We start from the raw sequence: 5,103 nt of genomic DNA on the forward strand, positions 1-5,103 counted from the left end.
AATGACTCGATAGACTATTACCGCCATCTGTTGTTAAGGTTGAGAATTTATAATAACAAGTGATCACACATGCACTTTTCTTTCGTGATTGCTGCACGACTGCTCTTTGACTGGAAGTAGAGCGAGTGCACGAATGTGTTTGTGCATTTGCTTTGGTTCTTTTCTCCCAAATCCTGGTGTGCAATCGTCGTTGCACCATGCGTTGGTGTCTGATCTGGATTGTCCAAAGTAGGACCAGATTTATTGGTTGCGTCCTCTCTTTTGACTGTTTTCGAATTAATATATGCCAGCCCTGCAAACGCCCACTGGTTCACCATGTTATTGTGCAGTCCCTTTTTATGTAACGCTTCCCCTTCTGTATTGCAGTGGGCGGTGTTCCCATCTACAATTCCACTAATACATTCCCTGTAGGTCTGCTTTGGGGGCCAGTCATTTCGTTCTGTGATAGCTAGGCCCATTATCAGTTTTCCATTTTATGTAGCCAACCTCACTGTAAAACCAAATTATTGTACTGTACATTTCTTTATTTCAGTGGACAGTTCTACAAACACTACTCTCTGCCACAATATTGCCTAGTCAGAGATTACTCTGTTCCAGCTGGCTGATGGGTGTTATTAGATAAGTAACGTTACTGTTTGACATACTACAGAGAATCTTTGACCAACCTGAACCTGTCAATACTTCCTCAATTCCTGGCTTGGAAGACAACCAATGTCTTCTAAACTTCAATGTCTAGTTGCAGGGGGTTTGTTTGAATTTATAAAATGCGTGGTTATTAAATTAAATGTGTTTTGCTCCATAAAGTTTTCCAACAATGTGTATGCTGCCATCTTGTCTATTTCAAGCCTTCTCTCATTGATGAGACAGGTGGGTGTCCACCCCAAAGTGTCTCGTCATGATAACACATACACTCACCTGTCTGTGGTGTCACCTGAGTCCCGACATCCATAGGCGGGTGAGTTTCACGTTTGGGGAAGCACATTGTTTTTTTTACCCTCAATTTCACATTTACAATAAAGGATTGCATGCATAGCTTTATCTGAACTGACGCCACTGAATATAAGTAATATGCAGACTTTTTTTTTTAATCAAGGTACCTTTATTAGTGTAATTTATGCAAATCTGTTTTTCTGACCGTATAGAAGTATTACCACAACTTGTCCATTAGATGGCAAGGTGGAGGCCTGTTCAATACACCGAAACTGGAATATGTGATCTTGATATTGTGGTATCTGGATCAGAATGATCCTACCTGATTATTTTCTGGAAAAAAACTGCTCAAAAACAGCAAGATTGATCTGATCCTGGATTACAGAATCCGGCTCATTCGGATCCAGATAACAAGTTTTGAAAAACCCGGCTGTCTTATTCGCTAAACAAAATGTAACATAACTTGCCCAGTAAATGGCAATATAGTGACCTACCCAAAGCACAAATCTGGATTCTGTAATCTTGACATTGTGTGTCTAGATCAGAATGATTCTGATTTATTTTCCGAAAATCCATCTCAATCAGCCAGATCGATCTGATCCTGGATAGCAAAAGAGGATTACAGAATCTGGATCATTCTGATCCCCAAAAGATTAGAAAAATCAACCCCTGCACATTGTAGTGTCTGTGGTTATAGACCTACTCTTCCTGTTAGAGGACTTTTGACCATGCTGGCCAGAAGGTTACCTAATAGATCAGACTGATACCAATTATTGGTATACAGTCTCAAACAAAGCACTGCAAAATCGTAGACATTTTTCTTACAAGCCAGAATGTTGAATAAAATGACATATGAACTTACTCTACCGGTTGTCTGTGCAGTTTATCCTTCTGCTGCTTGAAATTTGAGAAAAAAAACATCCACAGGAAAGTATTGTTGACCCAACTTTTTAGAGCCTGAACTGAAGTTAAAATGTATCACCTGGCACATGCACTTAACCATGTTAAACACCTGTTAGTATGCATGCATGTACTACCATCTTGTGCATGCATGTTCTTTCGGTCATGAGCAAACATCTTGATTGCCACGCACACAGACCTGCATTTTGAAGTCCGTTTAATACTTTCCTGTGGATATTTTCTCAAATTTCAATCAGCTGAAAGACCAACAGCACAGACAATCGGCAAAGTTCAAATATTGTTTTATTCAACATTCGTGACAGATGAGGGACGTTTATTTATTTTTCTATGTAATTGATGGTATCGCCACGTTTTTGAGACTATCCGGGAGGGAGATGTTCTGATTTTGGTGAGTCTATGATCCCTGCTGTCTAGGTCCTGTGCAACTGCTTCGTTGTTTTTAAAAACCATAGAATTTGTTGCCTCGGCTCTCTGCTGCCTAGCTATTTGGCCAAGTTAAATGTATAAATTGCCATTCATTTAAGTGGTCTCTCCTGCTATCTCTTGCCATACTGCATCTTTTGATCTCACCTCTGGCTGCACGATGAGAATAGCTGAGAAGGACTATCATAGAATGAAATCGGAAGAGTAGAACAACAATTTAATTTGTGTGAGGCCTACACTATAGGGACAGCTGGATTTAAGACGAGATGTTGATTTGTCCTACAGGAAGAGAGATTAGCTGTGCAGTCGTACTGGCCGAAGATGGATGGCGTCATCTTTGTCCCATACGAGATCTGCCACAGTCTGGGTGAGTGTCTACTACAGTAGGAGAGATGAATGACATATTTTATAACACAGTGGGAAAAGATATGCACCGTTTAATGGTAGATTGTCTGTGAGCCACACAGTAGGCAGAAAGAAAACTATCCTGGCGGCATTCAAGATGATCTCAGACCGGACGTGTATCTGCTTCTATAAATACATCAACGAGATGAAAAACATATAGATCCTCTTTGGGAGAGGGTGAGTCCAGATGACTGATACAAAGTGGGATCATTAACAAATTCTCTACGTTCCAGCAGTTTACAATTAACTCACAACTTCCCCCTATCTTTCCTCCTACGTTCATCCTTTCCTTTTTCACTCTTCCTGTTCTATCCCCTCTCCTTCCCTCTTTCTTCACTTACCCCTCTAGCTATGCGTCGTATGTAGGTTTTCAGGGCGGGGCCCAGCCTGTGTACTTCGGTAGTACCTGTATGGCGAGGAACCTGTGCCATGAGCTGCTGCGCACCCTGGGCCTGCACCATGAACACACACGGTTGGACCGTGACCGCTACCATACAGTGGGAGATCGTGGTTCCAGGTGAGGCGCACACCAATCCACCTCATGGGCATTGCATGTGGATCGGGGGCTGGTCAATTTGGCCCATGGAGCGTTGCAGTGTGTGGGCTTTTGTACCAGCCCGAATCAAACACACCCTATTCAGCTTTTTGCGGTCCAGATTGAAGACTGTGTAGGAGACTATTGAGATCTGCCTCCTGTAACTCTTGCTCTGTCTTCCAGGAAAAGAGAAGAACTTCCAAGGTGAAGAAAGGAGACCCTCAGAACCTGCCCTATGACTACAATTCCATCATGCAACATGGACCGTCAGTCACACTCCTATATTACTCTCCTCCTTCTTCCCACTAAAGTCCTCATTTTACTCACCTTATTGTTATAAACAGCTAGTAATGATTACTGTTCCTGGGCCTGTGTACAGTATGCAGTTCCAGTAACATTCCCAGTTGTGTCCTAAATGGCTCCCTATTTAGTGCACTTACTTTGACCAGGGCAAATGGGGCTCTGGTCAAACTTGGTGAGCTATATTGGGAATAGGGTGCCATTTGGGACGCAGGCTGTGTGTTAAAGGAGCAAGTCCTCTAACCCTCCCTTGTTGGGTTTCTCCTGGCAGGTATTTCTTCTCAGCAGACTGGAACCCCACCATTGTCCCCAAGAAGAGTGGAGTCCATATGGGACAGAGAACTGACCTGCGGTCCCTGAACATAACACGCCTAAACGAACTCTACCACTGTGGTAAATACACACACACACAGGCAAAATATCAGAATTGGGCTGCCTGTGTAAACGCAGCCATTATATCACACTGTATTCTCACCATGTTCCTGTCCTGTCTTTCCCAGAAGAAACAACGCCCTGATGACACCAACGGTGACGATTCCAGGTTGAACAACACTGACGTCAACTGAAGTTTCCCACCCAAATAGCATCGGCATCTCACTTCTCTTCACAATGAATGAGTTTGACAACAAATTCCTCAAATCTTTCAGAGTATTATTATGTACTCTGTCGACCTGTCTGTCTGGCTGCAGGCAGTAGCAGTTGCTGCCTTCCATTAGGCCTATACCACTGCACTTGTTATGGACTGAAATAAATCTTTTCACTGTGATGTCGATTCCAACAAAGATCTGAACAATAAAGTTCACCAATAAATACCTTGTTTGTATTTGACCATGTTTTCTACCTTATCTGAATGACTAAGTTGGGTGGGAGGAATAGAGTAATGAAAAAACGTGACGTTTTGGTATTATCCAGACTATTGAAGTTACAGTGGCTGCAGTTCCAACTTTTTTGGACACCTGTTCCCGACAGCTTCTGCGGGATTCTCTACATTAAGCACAGTCTCTGCTCTGCTAGACAACAGGCTACTCTAGTGAATGGTCCTTGATTAATAAAGTTAGATAAAAGCTGAATCATTGTCTGCAAGATCACATGAGCAATATTTCCATGAACTTGTCCAGTGATTTGTCGACATTTAGAAAGTTCAATCGAAGTATCTTGTCGATAAAAAACTTTCACAAAAACCTAGTGTTGAATAAAAATTAAGTGGTTGAAGTGTTTCCATTACCCATTTGGGAAAATAGCACATTAACTAATTGGCAACAGCCTGTATTCCGTCCCACCTATCTGTCTCCAGTAGCTCGCGAAAGCCAGCATGGATAGAATGCAATTTAATCAAATAATTTGCCATATTCTAATAATGCTTATGTGCCAATGTATTGCCACTGTCCATGCCATGGTGAAACTTGCACTCCTGTAGATCTGAAATAATTGGATGGTGAAACTTGCCAGCCAACCAGAAAAGCAAGGCGGAGAAATTCAGGCATTCTTGAAAGTAAGGACAATCCTTGTCCTGCAAAGAAACAGTTTTTATAGTAATTTTTTATTTATTTTGGAACCAGTATGTATTTAGAATTAGCCTAAATGTGGAG

General features: G+C 42.0%; 1 long non-coding RNA gene across 1 annotated transcript; it reads left to right on the plus strand.

The window, feature by feature from the left end:
* Nucleotides 1–3,035: 3,035 nt before the first annotated feature.
* LOC115202736 (uncharacterized) lies at nucleotides 3,036–4,326 on the plus strand. The gene is made up of 4 exons (XR_003880036.1): nucleotides 3,036–3,196; nucleotides 3,398–3,480; nucleotides 3,786–3,907; nucleotides 4,015–4,326. It is a non-coding gene; the product is annotated as an uncharacterized LOC115202736 (long non-coding RNA).
* The last annotated feature ends 777 nt before the right edge of the window (nucleotides 4,327–5,103 follow it).

This window comes from Salmo trutta, chromosome 12, assembly GCF_901001165.1.
Source record: "Salmo trutta chromosome 12, fSalTru1.1, whole genome shotgun sequence".
In the NCBI taxonomy this organism is placed as follows: domain Eukaryota; kingdom Metazoa; phylum Chordata; class Actinopteri; order Salmoniformes; family Salmonidae; genus Salmo; species Salmo trutta.